Raw genomic sequence first — 19,458 nt, forward strand, 5'->3', positions numbered from 1 at the left:
GCAAAATATTCCATGAGGAAGAGATGAAAAACAAAGATGTAAATCAGCAAAGGGGGGAACTACCCTAAAGGAACAACCAAATAAAGGAGAAATCAAGTCATGACAAAAAAAAAAATGAGCCAAAAGATTGGGAATACAAATCATATCTCAATAATAACCCTGAATGTTAATAGCCTGAACTCATCAGTCAAAAGACATAGACTGGCAGATTGGATTAAAAAGAAAGATCCAACAATTTGCTGCCTGCAAGAGACTCACCTCATAGAAAGAGATACCCACAGACTAAAGGTGAAAGGATGGGGAAAAACATACCATGCACATGGACACAGCAAAATGTCAAAGTATCCATCCTCATATCAGATATTGTGGACTTCAAGCCAAAGTTAGTCAGAAGGGATAAAGAAGGACATTTCATACGGCTTAAGGGAAGCATAAATAAGCAAGACATAACAATCATAAATATCTACGCCCCAAACAGTGGCTCATCCATATACATCAAATGAATCCTTCTCAATGCCAAAAGTCAAATAGACCACAACACAATAATACTAAGTGATTTTAACACACCTCCCTCACCACTGGACAGATCCTCCACACAAAAATTGAACAAAGAAACCATAGATCTCAATAACACAATCAATAATTTAGACTTAATGGACATTTATAGAATATACCATCCAACAAAGAGCAAATACACTTTCTTCTCAGCAGCACTTGCATCCTTCTCTAAAATAGACCATATTTTATGCCACAAAGCTACTGTTAGCAAATACAAGAAGATAGAGATACTACGTTGTACTCTATCAGATCATAATGGATTGAAATTAGAAAAAATGACAGAATAAAAAATAGAAATTTCTCCAATACCTAGAGATTAAATAATATACTATTGTATGATGAATGGATAACAAAAGATATCAGGAAGGAAATTTTAAAAATCTTAGAGGTAAATGAGAAAAAAGAAACAACATGTCAGATTCTCTGGGACACTATGAAAGCAATTCTTAGAGAAAAATTTATTTCATGTAGTGCATTCAATAAAAGAAGAAAAAATCAACAAATAAATGACCTAACACTACGGCTCAAAGCCCTACAAAAAGAAGAACACAGCAACACCAAAAGTAGTAGAAGACAGGAAATAGTTAAAATCAGAACTGAAATCAACGAAATAGAAACAAAAGAAACAATAGAAAAAATTGACAAAACAAATAGTTGGTTCTTCGAAAAAATAAACAAAATTGATAAACCTTTAGCCACACTAACAAAGAGAAGACGAGAGAAAACCCAAATTACTAAAATTCGGAATGAACAAGGAAATATCACAACAGACACGATTGAAATACAAAACATAATTAGAAGCTATTTTGAAAATCTATACTCCAACAAAATAGAAAACCTCGAAGACATCAACAGGTTTCTAGAGACATATGAATTACCTACACTGAATGAGGAGGACTTATGCAATTTAAAGAGAACAATTTCAAGTAATGAAATAGAAGAAGTCATCAAAAGCCTACCAACAAAGAAAAGTTTGGGACCAGATGTGTTCTCAGCTGAGTTCTACAAATCCTTTAAAGAAGAGCTCATTCCAATACTTCTCAAAGTATTTCATGAAATAGAAGAGGAGGGAACCCTCCAAAACTCATTATATGAAGCCAATATCACCCTGATACCTAAACCAGACAGAGACACATCAAGGAAAGAAAATTTCAGACCAATATCCTTAATGAACATTGATGCAAAAATTCTCAACAAAATCTTAGCAAATCGCATACAAAAATATATTAGAAAGATAGTGCACCACAATCAAGTGGGTTTTATCCCAGGGATGCAAGGTTGGTTCAACTTTCAGAAATCACTAAATGTAATTCACCATATCAATAGACTTAAAGTTAAGAATCACATGATTATTTTGATAGATGCAGAAAAAGCATTTGATAAAATACAGCATCCCTTCATGCTCAAAGCCCTGGAAAAAATAGGGATAGTGGGAATATTCCTTAGCATTGTAAAGGCCATTTATGCTAAGCCCATGGCCAATATCATTCTAAATGGTGAAAAACTGAAAGCATTTCCCCTAAAAACTGGAACAAGGGAGGGATGACCTCTTTCACCACTTCTATTCAATATCGTCCTTGAAACTCTAGCCAGAGCAATTAGACAAACCAAAGAAATTAAAGGGATACAAATAGGAAAAGAAGAACTCAAACCATCCCTATTTGCTGATGACATGACTATATATTTAGAGGAAGCAGGTATTCCACCAGAAAACTTTTAGAACTTATAAGTGAATTCAGTAAAGTAGCAGGATATAAGATTAATGCTCATAAATCCAATGCATTTTTATACATAAGCAATGAATATTCAGAAAGAGAAGTTAGGAAAACTACCCCATTCACAATAGCTTCAAAATAAAATAAAATACTTGGGAATCAATCTCACAAAAGAGGTGAAAGACCTCTACAATGAGAACTACAGAACACTAAAGAAAGAAATTAAAGAAAACCTTAGAAGATGGAAAGATCTCCAATGTTCTTGGATAGGCAGAACTAATATTGTCAAAATGGTCATACTATCAAAAGTTCTATACAGATTCAATGCAATTCCAATTAAAATTCCAATGATGTACCTTACAGAAATAGAGCAAGCAATCATGAAATTCATCTGGAAGAATAAGAAACCCAGAATAGGTAAAGCAATCCTTAGCAGGAAGAGTGAAGCAGGAGGTATCACAATACCAGACCTTCAACTATACTACAAAGCAATAGTAACAAAAACGGCAGGGTATTGGCACCAAAATAGACTGGTACAGAATAGAGGACACGGACACAAACCCAAATAAATACAATTTTATCATACTAGACAAAGTTGCCAAAAATATGCACTAGAGAAAAGATAGCCTCTTCAACAAATGGTGCTGGGAAACCTGGAAATCCATATGCAACAGAATGAAATTAAACCCCTATCTCTCACCCTGCACAAAAATCAACTCACAATGAATCAAGGACCTCGGAATCAGACCAGAGACCCTGCATCTTATAGAAGAAAAAGTAGGTCCAAATCTTCACCTTGTTGGCTTAGGATCAGACTTCCTTAAGAGGACTCCCATAGCACAAGAAATAAAAACTGGGATAGATTTAATACTAGCTGGTATGATTAAAGTCATTCTAGCTTTCTAAATGTTAGTAGACTTGCGGAGTAAATCCTGAAGAGGATTTCACTTTTAACTTAATGGCAATTAATTCTTTCAGCTTTCATTGTCTTCATTTTACATTAATTTTTAAACAACTTTTACACAGTATACAAAATCTTAGTTTGTCACATTTAAGTTTTTTTGTTTCTGTTTTGTTTTATTTTACTCTTTCAGCACAGGGAAGACATTCTTCTGCTGTTATTCAAGCTTGTTTTTGATGAGAAGTCTGAAGATATCCTTACCTTTTTTCCCATTTTCATTGTTTCTTTTCTCTGTCTGCTTAAATTTATATTTTTCATTATTCCTAGATTTCAGAAAAATCATTAGCATTGTCTTTGTTTTAGTAATATGTGTGATTAGGCAAGAGAGTCACTGAATTTTTGATTTATAAATACTGATATCTATCAAAATTATTCCTTCAAATGTTTTCAAGACTCCTTTTAAAACTGCAACTGTATTTATGCTCATGTATGATAGTGTACCACAGGTAAGTAGAAAACTCTTCATTTTCTTTCAGTTTTTTTTTAATTTATTTTTATTGTAAACAAATGGGATACATGTTGTTTCTCTGTTTGTACATGGAGTAAAGGCATACCTTTTGTTTAATCATACATTTACATAGGGTAATGGTGTTTGATTCATTCTGTTATTTTTTCCCTTCCCCCCCCACCCCTCACAACCCTCTTATCCCTCTATACAGTCCCTCCTTCCTCCATTCTTGCCCCCTTTCCACCTCCATTATGTGTTATCATCCACTTATCAGGGAGATCATTCGTCCTTTGATTTTTTGAGATTGGCTTATCTCATTTAGCATGATATTCTCCAATTTCATCCATTTGCCTGCCTATGTCATAATTTTATTATTCTTTATGACTGAGTAATATTCCATGGTATATATATACCACAGTTTCTTTATCCATTCATCAATTGAAGGACATCTAGATTGGTTCCACAATCTGGCTATTGTGAATTGAGCAGCTATGAACATTGATGTGGCTGTATCTCTGTAGTATGGTGATTTTAAGTCCTTTGGGTATAGGCCAAGGAGTGGGATAGCTGGGTCAAATGGTGGTTCCATTCCAAACTTTCTAAGGAATCTCCACACTGCTTTCCAGAGTGGCTGCACTAATTTGCAACCCCACCAGCAATGTATGAGTATACCTTTTTCCCCACATCCTCTCCAAGACCTATTGTTGCTTGTATTCTTGATAATTGCCATTCATGTCTGTTGATTACTTGTAGATCTTCTGTGAAGTGTCTGTTCATTTCCTTAACCCATTTGTTGATTGGATTATTTCTATTCTTGGTGTAGAGTTTTTTGAGTTCAGTCTTTTTTAATCTGTGTACCTTGGCCTGAGTAATATCTAGTTCTAGTGTCTTTAAGTTCTCTGGTATTTTTCATTGCTTTTTCAGCGTCTTACATTGTCTTATGTTTATCCAGTGTTTTTTTTTTTTTTTTTTTTTTTTTTTTTTTTGTGGTGCTGGGATTGAACTCAGGGCATTGTGCTTGCAAGACAATCACTTTACCAACTGAGCTATCTCCCCAGCCTGAATTTTTCATTTTAGATATTTCATTCTTCATTCCTCTTTGTTCTTTTCTATATATTTCTATTAATTATATATATTAAGTATTTCCTTCCCTCTAGATCTTTATGTATATTGTATTTATGTTTTAAATTCTTATAAAAATTCCATTATTTCTGTTATATATGTTTTTATTAATCTCTTTCCCTCCTTGGTTATAATTCATTTTGATCATTTCTCTATGTTTAGTAATTTTGTATTGGATGCTTGACATTGCATGTTTACTATATAGTGTTTAAGGTAATCTCCTACCTGATTGAAGGGAATGCAACCATTTCCTAGCCTTATGTGAACACTGTGAATTATTTAATTTATAGGTGCTTGGGAGTTGTTTTTTTCTGGGATTTCTGGAAATGTGCAGACCTAGATCAACAAATAACCAAAGAGTCAATGGGATGTGTTGATTTCTCAAACTTTATCTTCTTAATAATTTTCTCCATGATGGCATTCTGCCCCCAAGATTTCAGCTGCTTCAACCTCCCACAACTTCTCATCTTAAGAGAGATTTCATAGTTCTGCTATGTCCTCTCTTTCTTGCACTGTGGTCAGAAAAAAATGCATACAATCAAGAAGCCCAGTGCAATTTTAAGACTCATTTGTGTCTTTCCACTTCATGTTTGAAACCCTGTGTTGCCTGTTGTACCAATGCCTAAAAACAGACATCTCATATATTTTATCCATTTTTCTTAGCAGACTGTGAGTTCTGCACCAGGAATATTCATGAACAGAAGCAGAATTTTAAGCATAATATTTTAATTACAAATGTTATCTACCCAACATTCTTACTTCATTATCAAGATACAAAAGTTTATATTAATTGTCTCATCCCCTTTGATGCTATGAGGCAGAATTCTGACCCAAACTGATAGCTGAATCTATAACGACAGACAGATTTAACCTATCTGATTCAGTAAAGACATATTTAATCCTCCTGGTTTCCAAACTTATTAATTCCTTTATATAAGTATCTACCAAGTTTATCTCACTCCTTCAATCATGCCCTTCCCAAATAAAACTTAATTGACAGTTCAAGTTCATTACTGAATTCATTATCACACAGCCTTGGTTTCTAAGTTTTTCAGCTGGGCATGTATCTCTGATTTCATACGATCCGTGAGAAAATTCTGAAATATGTCAAGTCCAAATACTATTTTAGATTCAATATCAAAGTTTATTAAAAGCAACAGTAGCAATGAGAAAGATAGTGCATGAATGAATTCTTTAAAAATTAGACAAATTTATCTGATAAGTCATGTCACAGGAATTAATAAATTATCTATAATAAAATATAATAAATCATTCAGATTCTAGTGATTGCCACAAAAAAACTTAATATCAAAGAAAAATAGCTAACAATATACCACAAAGACCTGAAAATAGATTTAAAAACATTCAAACAATTTTCTATTTATTTATGGCAGCAAAGAATCATAAAATGTTCTTTAATAAGAAAAATAGTATTTATTAAAGGATATCATTGGAAGGAAAATCTTCATATTGAACAGTCATTATACTAGTAGCAGATAGTTCTTCAGCTAAAGCTGCCTTTAGCAGCTTTGGGGAAATCTTTTGAGTGTGAAGCATTGAATGTGTTTAAGCAAGTTTGCAGCAAACAGAAGGCTTTCTGAGCACCTCAGAAGGAACTTGTTCCCAGTGTTAGCAACTTAGCTAGCTTGCCATGCATAATTTATTGGAGAAAAAAAGACTGTGGGAATATGAAGACTACTGTGTTTTTCTTTAGCTGAATATGTATTTTTTTAAATGAGAAGGGTTTGAAACCATTTGAATTTTAAAGACTGTCTTCATTAGCAAACATTTATGACAATTGTTGAAATATTTTGTCTTCACTTGTATGTTTCCATAAGGAATCACATTCTGGCAATAATTTCACTAAACATCTAAGATAACTTTGTCAGTTTTGCATTGAATTAAAATCAAAGTTGATTTTTAACAGCTAAAATATGTACTCAAGCATAGAGTCTGTGATAACGTTAAGAAAAGAAACTCAAATATGAATTACAGCATTCAAAGTAAAGTGAGAAAAAGAGAAGGTCAACACCATAAGATGAAAATCTTTCCAGCACAAACATTTATGAACATATCTTATGTCTACATTAGTAATATATCAGCACTTACACTATAAAGTGTTGGAGATGTGATTAGCTTTCAGTGAAGTTAATATCCTGAGACATAAGAATAAGAATTATGATATAAAAATAATAATAAGGAAATAAAAATTGGCAACTTATGCACAAGACACCTTAAATCCTGGGACTAAGTATACGTTAGTTTACAAAATGAATGATTGAATTCAATTTAATGAAGTTAAAACAAAGCTAGCGATTGCTGAAACCCATTAGTGATTTGTTTTTAAGTAGAAAAATAACTGATTGTGTTTCATGGTAGCACCTGAAAAGGCATTCAGAGAAGCATATATATAAAAATCAGTAAAGTCAGGCTGGTAGGACATAACTGATGCATAAGCCAGGTACTTCAAAGAGTTTCATTTGCAGAATCAGAGCAAAGTAAACAAATCAAGTAGCAGCTTGTTCTAAACAGAAATAAAAGCAATGTTGGATTTTTTTTTCTTTCAGTAGAAATTTTAAAATTTTATCTAGTTACAACAAACCTTAAACATGTACAAAATGTTGAATTTCACATTGCTTCATTTCAAGTAAATTTACAGTTGCTGAGTTCAGTGCAGAATGTAATAGGTTGGAACCACAAATAATTTATAATTACACCATTCCCTTGAATCCATGAAAGTAACCTTTATTTGTTATCAGTTGAAATTATTCACATAAGCTCTGTTTTTCATTAAAACAAAAACTGAGGCAAAGTTATTGATCACGTTGTTGCATACATATTTTAATAATTATGATAATAAATGTCATTAGTTCTTTTATCCCAGAAACAAATACATTAAATTTAGTGAAAAATAATCAATTTATTTATACTCAAAGATAGTCTAAACAAACAGTTTAAACATATAAACCACTATGGTGTAAAATCAACTTGAATAGACATTCACTAATCTATATATTTGGGGAAATTTGGGGAAAAGGATTTGTTCGAATTTTTTCACCATTTCTGAGGTGTTTCCATCTGTTCTTTATTTAAACTTTTCACCATCACACAACTTATTTCTTTAAATTGAAATAATAAAAGTTTAACAGGAAGGATTGGATTCCTGACTCCCTGTGGCCCATGCTGTCATATTTTATGCAGTCTCCACTCAAAACAATTCTTCCCTTTCTTTCAACCAGTCAAACCAACCAGATCAAATAACAGGTAATTCCATCTTCCTGACATTTCTTTTATTATTAAGACTTATCATTTCTCCTCTTTGTACAAATTCTTCTAAGACTTTCATTTTCCTTTGATAATTCCTGAAATAGCTTGAAAGTTTCTTTTTTATAACAGTGGTTTTGTTCTGAATGCACCCCAGTCTATCTTCTGTTAAATAGCATAAAGAATTGTTGCATTCCTAAATTCAGTACATTAGGGTTCACCAGAAAAACAGAACAAATAGATGATTGTATCCCAGGAGATCTAATGCATAGCATCAGTCTCAGTCTGAAGAAATGAGAACCAGGAAAGCTGATAATGTAAGTTCCGATCTGAAACCCAACAAGGTGAAGAAGAGTGAATGTACTGTCGAACTTTGAGTTCAAGAAGAACAATGTTCCAGTTTCAATAATCATTCAGGACTTCATTTGATTAGATGAGACACCTCCAATTAGGGAAAGCAATCTGCTTTACTCAGCCTATCAATTCAAATATTAATCTCATCCAGAAACATCTTCACCAACATACGCAAACCATGTTTGATCAAATGCCTGGGCACTCCATGGTCCAGTCAAATTGACACATAAAATTAACAATCAAATTTACATGACCTTAAACTTTTATAATAGAATTCAAAAATTTTTAGACAAGTTTTAATATCTGAAGTTATTAATTCATACCATTCATATACCTTTGATATATATTTGCAAAAATGTAGTAATTTTATACTTGAAAACTGTTTGAATCAACTTTAACTTATACAGAAGGAATTGAAATTGGGATTAAACATTATACCCAATGGAGTTATATTTAGTTGTAAAACAAAAATGTAAGAAATAATCTGAGAAAGCTATGTTGGAACTTACACAATGTGATTTTTTTTTTTTTTTTTTTTTTTTTTTTTTTTTTTTTTTTTTTTTTTGCGGTGCTGGGGATCAATCCGAGGGCCTTGTGCTTGCAAGGCAACATAATGTGATTTTTGAGATAATAAAATTTAAATAAAATCAAAGTACAAAGTATATGTATGTACATGTGTGTGTATCTGTGATTATACATACACACACACACACACACACACAGAGAGTACACATGTGTGTAATGTATGCGTACACTAAAATGATGCATGTATCAACTTAGTTAAGTTGGAACTAGATTTCCGAAGATTCTCTTTCACGTGTTTCAAGATTAGAGTCTGTCATGTGTCCAACTTGGAAGATCACACTGAAATAACAGGCATGTTAAGGTTCTGAAGGTCACTTCAGGACTCTAGGTATGGTGGTCGTTTGTCAACATTGCTGTTGATCTGTTCAGTTACTAGGCTGGTATGAGGTAATGCTTGGTCCTAAGCTCCTCCAGCTCCTGCTTAGTAATATCATTCAACTGTTCAGATATGTGCCACTCTGTGGCAAAGGAGCCCATCACTTCTCAAGATCACTCATGGCATCGAGACTGGAGGGAGTGAAAGAAAAACACAGCTCCAGTTTGGGTGCCCCTTGGGTCTTTGTTGATTTCAGTTTGTTCTTTCAGTTTCCTCTTCTTGGTATTCTTTTACACATCCACTTTCCTTCTTGAATACCAGTGTAACTTGCTATGACCTAAGACTGAACACAAGACACACGGAAAATGCCCACCAGCTCCCGTGATTGCGTGAGGTCTGATGACTATAATAAATTCTTTCTTCCATACTGTTCATACTCGTTCTGCTTCTCTGACCAAATCCTTCTTGACAGCAAGTTGATACTAGGATGTTAAACACTAGGATAACGAAAACTAAAATAGGTGATCAGGCTTTGAGGCTGAGTAGTAGTGTGGAGAGGAATGAGCTAGGAAGGAATCGAAAGACTTTTAGTAAAAGCTAAAGGACCTTATAAAACATGTTAGTAGAAACCTTAAACAACTTGACAGAGATGCTAGCAAGTCTTAAAGGAAAAGAATGAAAATGTTATTAGGCACCAGAAGAAAGAAGAAACTTAATAGATGGTGACAGAGAGTTAAAAAAAAAAAGAAAAGAAAAGAAAAAAATGTTTCCCATAGTACTGTGGAAAACAGAAAAAATACTAATGGACTTGATTAAGTCTAGCAAATTTTCAGATCATATGTTAAGGGTGCTGTCTCATTATATTGTTTGGTTTTGTTTGATTCTGTTTTGTTTTAGCTTTCCACATTGAAATGAGAAAAGAGAGATATATGTGAAAGAATGACTAGTTTTTTTTATTGCAATTCAGAGGAAACATAAAAGATCTGTACAGTTTTTTCAGCCAACAAAATGTTCATGATTTATAATGACTTTCAAGCAAAGATCAGATTCAGGATTGAACTTCAAGATTCTCATTATGACCTCGAAAATGTCATTTTATCTGCCATTTCACTGATAAAGGTTTTTTCAGAGTCTTAAAGAAATGTTCCCAGATTCATTTGACTCCATTAACTATGAGAGTTTTCTGGGAGTTCTTTCTCAGCACATGAAGCCCAAAAAAGAGAATGCCTTTTCTCAAAGACATTTCCAGGGTCTTTTTGGCTATTCTTATGGATAATAAATATTCATATGTTTTAATCCCATAATATTTTAAAGGAATCATATTTTACTGAAAGGAACAGAAAGACTGAAAATGAAAAACATTCCCATATTTTTTTAAACTGCTAGATTGTTGGCTGAGAAAATAACCCACTTGCAAATACTAGCCATTCATTCTAGAAAAGAAAGGATGATTAGGAGAAAACAATCAAAAGTCCAGTAAGCACAGCCAGAGTCCTGGGAAAACAGCTCTTAGTAAGAAAGGCAAAATCCTAATCAGGGAATGGAGGACTTGTCCCCCACAGAATTTCAGAACTGCTATGGACAAATAACTATTGTTTGCCTCCTATTTCCTCAATTTTTTAGTAAGTATATCCTCATTCTCCCATTGTATATTGGGCATGGTCAGATAAGTCTTTTTGGCTTGCCAGTCTTTAAATAAAAAAGAAGAGAGTTCAAACAGAGAATTCATCTGAAGATCCTTATACAAGCCTAGACCTGATTGAAATGATAATATCCTGGACCACAAGCCTGAGTCTGATTCAGTTAAAACTCGTGTGCTATTGAGAGGAAGAAAATCTACTTTGCATATGGTAAGATGTGAACTACTTTGGTTAGAGGGTAGTTTCCTACTCATGTTGACTCTTATGTCTAGTGGGTAAAGTTTATTTTCCAGGGATATATGTAACAATATTATTCATCCAGGACCCTCTTCTGGAAACTTGCCATTCTGTCATCCAAGAAGTATAATTGCCCTCATCTTAGGGTCTGGGAAGGATTGTGATTCACTGGTGTCCAATAAAATGTGATAGAAGTAATGCTATGTGGCTTTTGAGGGTAGGTCATAAAAAGTGATGCAGGTTTGTTGTGTAGTGATAGAACATTCAACTTCAGATGACTGCCTTGTAGGCAGTTTGGGCTAACAGTCCCAGGTAAAATTCTAGTCAAGAAGCAAAGTCATTCGCAAAATGCCTGACTAAGGAGTCTCCAGAGTTTAACAGGACCAATCATTGAGTATCTCCAGTATTAAAGGCTTCCCAGTACAGGATCCAGAAATCATGGAACCTTTCCATGATCCCTGTCTGGATTCTTGAACTCTTGAATTCCAGGGTCAATAGATAAAATAAAATAGATTTTTGAGCTACTGTGATTTGGATGTTTGCTTCACTCAGCAAAAATAGAATCCAAAACAATATGATAACTTTCCATAAGATAAAAAGGCAGTCACCACAAAAGAGAATATCAAATAGCTATAAATGAAACAAACTATACTTCAAATAAATAGACAGAAAGGTGAAGAAAGAACTAGTCCACATAACTTACTTTTTCCAAAGGCAAAACAAAACTGAAAAAAGAAATATTGACCTCTGGTTAATAGGCATCTTTATCACAGTGGACACATTTGTTCTGAATGTTTCTGCAGAATTAATCAAATGAGGAACCATGTTACAATTATGGAAACCAGATTTCTTGGAGAAGAAAGTTACTCTTATAGATTCTGGAGATTAGTACTCTATCTGAAGTATGATTGGCAAAGATTTTCTCCCACTCAGTAGGCTCTTTCTTCACATTGCTGATAGTTTCCTTTGCTGAGAGAAAGCTTTTTAGTTTGAATCTATCCCAGTTATTAATTCTTGCTTTTATTTCTTGTGCTATGGGAGTCCTGTTGAGGAAGTCTGGTCCCAAGCCGACATGTTGAAGCTCTGGACCTACTTTTTCTTCTATAAGATGCAAGGTCTCTGGTCTGATTCCGAGATCCTTAATCCATTTTGAGTTTAGTTTCGTGCATGGTGAGAGATATGGGTTTAGTTTCATTCTGTTGCATATGGATTTCCAATTCTCCCAGCACCATTTGTTGAAGAGACTATCTTTTCTCCATTGCATATTTTTGGACCCTTTGTCTAGTATGAGAAAATTGTATTTATTTGGGTTTGTATCGGTGTCCTCTATTCTGTACCATTGATCTACCTGTCTATTTTGGTACCAATACCATGCCGTTTTTGTTACTATTGCTTTGTAGTAGAGTTGAAGATCTGGTATTGCGATACCCCCTGCTTCACTCTTTCTGCCAAGGATTGCTTTAGCTATTCTGGGTTTTTTATTCTTCCAGATGAATTTCATAATTGCTTGCTCTATTTCTGTAAGGTACATCATTGGGATTTTAATTGGAATTGCATTGAATCTGTATAGAACTTTTGGTAGTATGGCCATTTTGACAATATTAATTCTTCCTATCCAAGAACATGGGAGATCTTTCCATCTTCTAAGGTTTTCTTTAATTTCTTTCTTTAGTGTTCTGTAGTTCTCATTGTAGAGGTCTTTCACCTCTTTTGTGAGATTGATTCCCAAGTATTTTATTTTTTTCAAAGCTATTGTGAATGGGGTAGTTTTCCTAATTTCTCTTTCTGAAGTTTCATTGCTTATGTATAAATTTGCCTTAGATTTATGTGCATTGACCTTATATCCCGCTACTTTACTGAATTCACTAATGAGATCTAAAAGTTTTCTGGTGGAATTTCCTGGTTCCTCTAAGTATACAATCATATCATCAGCAAATAGGGATAGTTTGAGTTCTTCTTTTCCTATTCGTATCCCTTTCATTTCTTTCGTCTGCACCAAGAATGCAAATAATCCAATCGACAAATGGGCTAAGGAAATGAATAGACACTTCACAGAAGAAGATCTACAAGCAATCAACAAACATATGGAAAAATGTTCAACATCTCTAGTAATAAGAGAAATGCAAATCAAAACCACCCTAAGATTCCATCTCACCCCAATTAGAATGGTGATTATCAAGAATACAAGCAACAACAGGTGTTGGCGAGGATGTGGGGAAAAAGGTACACTCATACATTGCTGGTGGGGCTGCAAATTAGTGCAGCCACTCTGGAAAGCAGTGTGGAGACTCCTTAGAAAACTTGGAATGGAACCACCATTTGACCCAGCTATCCCACTACTTGGCCTATACCCAAAGGACTTAAAATCAGCATATTACAGAGATACAGCCACATCAATGTTCATAGCTGCTCAGTTCACAATAGCCAGATTGTGGAACCAACCTAGATGTCCTTCAATTGATGAATGGTAAAGAAAATGTGGTATATATATATATACAATGGAATATTACTCAGCCATAAAGAACGATAAAATTATGGCATTTGCAGGCAAATGGATGAAACAGGAGAATATCATGCTAAGTGAGATAAGCCAATCTCAAAAAACCAAAGGAAGAATGATCTCGCTAATAAGTGGATGATGACATATAATGGGGGGTGGGAGGGGTTAGTATTAGGGTTAGAGTTAGGGTCAGGGAGGGGGGCAAGAATGGAGGAAGGAAGGACTGTATAGAGGGAAAAGAGGGGTGGAAGGGGTGGGGGGGAAGGGGAAAAAATAACAGAATGAATCAAACAACATTACCCTATGTAAATTTATGATTTCACAAATGGTATGCCTTTACGCCATGTACAAACAGAGAAACAACATGTATCCCATTTGTTTACAATAATAAAAAAAAAAAAGAAAGTTACTCTTAGAGAAACAATTTTCAAGGATGGAAAATTTGGAACTAGAATTAACCATTAAGTCATAAATGACATTAGTGGGACAGCTGGCAAAATTTCAACATGGACTGTGGGTTACATAATAATGTTCCTTAATATTAAATCACTAGTTCAGAAAGAATATTTTCTTTGCTTTCAGAAATAAAAGAAAATATGTAGAGCTAAAAGTGCATGTTTGCATCTATTCTGCAACTATTAATTTATGTACTCTCAAATGATAAGTGTGCATGTACATATGTGTGTATATAGAAAAATAGAGAACAGGAGAGAGGAGGAGAGAAAAAGAACACAGAAAGGAAATGAGAGAGTGAGCAAATGCTAAAGTAAAATGACAATATGTTAACAAATGATGAGTACAAGCAAATGTTATGTGGAAATTATTTGTACTCCACTATCGGTATGATTTTTCTCTAAGTTTAAAGCTACATTGAAATAAAATTTTCCCCCACTAAAAATATGTCAATGACAATTTAAATTTTCAATTCTTTTAGGCTAAACACATTGAAAGCTTAAAAGAATAAATTCTGCCTATATAACTTAATTATTACAGGAACATAACCTTCCTCTGCTTGTCTAATCTATGATAATCATAAGCTTATGTGTCAGCATACAATATAAGCAAGTTACCAAAATAAGATTTGTGGTTACTCATATACTGCAAGAGTGTAAAATTCTAATTTACAATGTATAAGTCATTATAAAGATTTATTTTTTGTTTCCAAAATAGTCTTTCTCTAAAATTTAAGTGACAATAAATTTTATGTACTCAACAATTTTGAAATGTAAATACATATGAAATGTAATGCTAAGCTGACAATAAAGTGTAGATATTGCATCATTTGACAATAGAAGATTTTGAGAATTATAGAATATAAATGTAATGATATACTTCTAAATAAAACAAATATATTAATCACCTTATTGAAAATGAGTGTTGAAATTATTTATAATAGATAAAATAGCAACAGAAACATAAAATGCAAAATAAAATAAAAATTGTTTTATTAAATTCATATTATTTATATGCCATTAGTTGGACAGCATATTTAATGTTTTATTTAATAATGATGACTTTCCTTAGAAATTTTAAATAATTATAAAAATCCCCTGGATGTTATCAAAATAACATTCAAAACTTCAAACCACTCTAATAACAAAAAAGTTCTGTTTCTTATTTCTCCATAATTGGTAAAGTTCATTTTGAAATTTTCCTTCATTGATATTCAAACGTACCCCACAGGAAGAAACACATTAGCCAAATCTTGAAGAATGGGTAAGTGCTTGTGAACTGAAAAAGAGAGACAAATGTCATTTTAGGGGTTAGTCCTACAGGACTTAGCATATTTATTGAAGAGCTCAATGTTGCACAAAACTTAAAGCAGGAGGAAGGAAGGGAGAGGTTTGGATTATGATTAAAGACAAGGCAGGTCTCATGGGCTAGTGTTAGACTGTAAATGACCTCTTAAAAAAAAAACATAAATACGGCATTTACATTGTATCCTACCAACAAAAGAATACATTGACTGTTTTAAAGAAATTGAATTTTTTGGTAGAAAAATTTGGAAAGAAAACTCTAGCAGGAAAATGAAAATGGAGCAGTTTAGCCAAAAACATAAATTTAGTCATGAGACCAAGTAGGGAATTATTTTCATAGATCAAGCAAATGTCAAAAGCTATAGACTACATGACACTAATAGAAAGGTAGAATATTTAGCTTTTTGTAATTTATTAGATGTTGTATACATTGTTTTAGTCAGTTTTTCTGGTTGCTGTGACTAAGAGATGGGGCCAGGACAATTTTAAAGGAGGAAAAATTCATTTGAGGGTTCAAAGTTTCAGAGGTTTCAGTCCATAGAAGGCTGACTCCATTCCCTGGGACTTGAGGTGAAGCAGAACAACATGGTGGAAGAGTGTGGCAGAGCAAAGCAGCTTGCATCATCAGGAAACAGAGAGAGAGAGACAGTCTCCACTCTCCAGATATAAAATATATACCCGAAAGCCACGGCCCAATTCCAATCTCTTCTGGTCACACGCACCACTTCAGTTACCACTGTGTTAACCCCTATCAGGGGATTAATTCATTGATTGGGTTAAGAATCTTACAACCCAATAATTTCTCCTCTGAACCTTCTTGCATTGTCTCATACATGAGCTTTTGAGGGACACCTCACATCCAAACCATAACATACATAACACTGGTTTCTGGGCTTGGCAACTGGGTAAATAGCAGAGCAAATATGTCTTAATGTGCAATATAGTATGAAATTTTTAATGGTTCTCAAATATAGTCAATAATTCGAAATACAACCCATCTTCATACTTCCTCAGGTAGAAAACAAGGTATGAAAATTGTAATAGCTCAATGAACTACATAGTCCATGTGGACAAAGCTAACCAAACTTTTAGTTTCTGAACTAGTTTTGAGAGCTGTGGACAAGTGATCCTAGGGAAAATGCTACACAAAGTCTTACACCGTCAATGGGGCTGCTCTGTGCAGACCTCTATAGCAAGTTGTCTCCAGAATTGGAGAACAATGTTGCGCTCAGAAAATAGCAAAAGCGAACTTCTGAATAGAGAGTACTTCAAACAGAATTTATGCACAGAATTCATGTACAAGAAAGTACTTTTGCAATGTCCTCAGGCAATTAAAATTAAACTTTGCAACGTAATTTTGGATAAAAATATATGAAGGTTTTATTTGACACAGCTTCATAGGAAAATAAAAAGCCTAAATAATATATCTTGATCATTTTTTAGTTTACAAATAAAAATTGAACATGTGTACCATGTACAATGTATATTATTTGTATCATGGACAATATGCACACATTGTGTGGTGGCTAAATTAGGCATGTGGTGATTTCTTATTGTGGTTTACATTTGTGTTTCTCTGATGATTAGTTTTGTTGAGCATCTTTTTATGCCCCATCGCGCATAGGTATGTCTTTGAGAATTACTTTCACAAGGTCTTTGCCCATTTTACTCAGTTGAGTTGTTTTCTCACTATTGAGTTGAGTTCTTTATACATTTTGGATATTAAGCCCTTATCAGATGTATGGTTTGCAAATATTCTCTTCCATTCAGGAGCGTGTCCCTACCCTCTGCAATCACTTCTTTGGCTGTGCAGAAGCATTTTAGTTTGATGTCATTCCACTTGTCTTTTATTTGCTTTCATTGCTGTGCTTTTGGATTTGTATCTAAAAAGAAAATCATTGCCCAGAAATTATTTGTAAAGTATGGAAAGTAGTAAAAATTCATCTATGATTATTTTTTTCCTTTCGAGCATGTATTGGCAAAATAGTCAATGAAATAAAGAAAAAATAAGTTTAGACTAAAATTAAAAGTAAACACATCATTAATTGCCTATTACAACTAACTCGTTACTTCTAAATATTACATCACTTGTACCAGATTCACAAAATATAAATATTACAAGGCTTGATACAAGTTCTCATAGGGATCATTTCTTTTAGGAAAATCTCTGAGTTGTGTGTGTACAGAGTGTGTATGTATGTGTGTGTTTTATTAGCATCTAAAAACTAATCCTGGGACCCTGGATTAAACAGCAAGTAGACTCCCATGAAATTCTCTTCTGCTTATTTAAATATTATCTCAGATGTATTCTATTTTATCCTTTGATAATCCACAAGTAACCCAAAGTTGGTGTTAAGAGTATAACAAAGGTAAAATGTTTTACCGAAGGAAATTTTCCTTTCATTATCTTTGCTTATGAAATGACTTTAGTCTGTTTTTCTGCTTTCATATTTACGTATCTTTCTAGCTTTATACTTTTCTACTTTTATAATTTATACTTTATACTTTTATAATTATGACAAAATGAATCCTAATGTTAAGAATAACAAAAAAAGTTAAAACTAAATGTTTCTGGAGACTACAATTATGATTCTTAAAAATCTATAAAATAAAATCACAATTCTTGGTAGATTATTCAATGAGCTAAAAGCATAGTTGAAACAAATTTAATTTCTTTGAACACAAATAAACTTTTATTAAAAGATAATAAGTAAATAATATTCAAACTGTTAAATGTAAGCCCTATAGCACTGCCTATAATATCTTGTCTATTATTAACAATACTGTATTATAAACTTAAAATTTCACTAAGAGGTGAAATTTTTTTTCAGTGTTCTCAGGTTATATCTCATGTTCAGTTAAGACACACACATACACACCCACACACATCAAAATAAAAATTTAAAAACCCTTCATATTGGTTATCTTAAAAAAAATCCTAAGTAAATAATAAAAAGATAATAACCCAATAATAGATATAAAAATAAAGATTTAACTATGACATATATAAAAATAGTTTGTAGCATACTGATTTTTGAATACCAGAAACCTGAGAGAAAAAAATTCAAAGATTAAAGTTAATATTTGATAATTTTAGTAAAAGTTTCAATGTAGGAAAAGTTACCAAGAATTGGAAAAAAATTACATAAAATGATATGGCTTATATATGTAATGCAATGTTTTATAGTAACTTAATTTCACTGCTAAAACTGATTTTAGCAACCAATCTGAAATTTGGAATCAATTCAGACAAAAAAGTTCTCTCTTTCAAAAATACTGTAATTATAGTCATTGGAAATCAGATTTAACCTCATTGTTTAAAACAACGTAAAAATCACTACTTGCAGAATAGCATCAAAGTGAAACACATTTATACAAATAAAACACATTTGTAATAACACAATTATATTCAATTTAATTAGACCATATACATTCAGATAATCAACCATTATTCATGACATGACGAACAACTTATCATCTTATAATTTTGAGTTAAAAATAACCACACTAATTCCAAAAAAATTACATTTGAAGTAAAAGGAAATGAACTTTTTAAAAAATTTTTCTTTTTTTTTATGTGCATGACAGTAGAGTATATTTTGACATATTATGCATACATGGAATATAACTTCCTATTCTGTGGTTGTACATGATGTGGAGTTACATTGGTCATTGTATTCATATATGAATATAGAAAATTTATGTCAAATTCATTCTACATATTTTCCCACTTCCATTCCCCTCTTCCCTTCATTCCCCTTTGTCTATTCCAATGGAGTTCTATTCTCCTCCCAACTTGTGTATTAGTATCACATATCAGAGAAAATATTCAGCCTTTGTTTTCTGGGATTGGATTATTTCACTTAGCATGATAGTCTCCAAGTTCCATCCATTTACCAGCAAATGTCATAATCTCATTCTTCTTTAATGCTGAGTAATATTCCACTGTGTATATGTACCACATTTTCTTTATCCATTCATGTGTTGAAGGGTACCTGTGT

This window comes from Sciurus carolinensis, chromosome 4 (assembly GCF_902686445.1).
Source record: "Sciurus carolinensis chromosome 4, mSciCar1.2, whole genome shotgun sequence".
Lineage (NCBI taxonomy): Eukaryota > Metazoa > Chordata > Mammalia > Rodentia > Sciuridae > Sciurus > Sciurus carolinensis.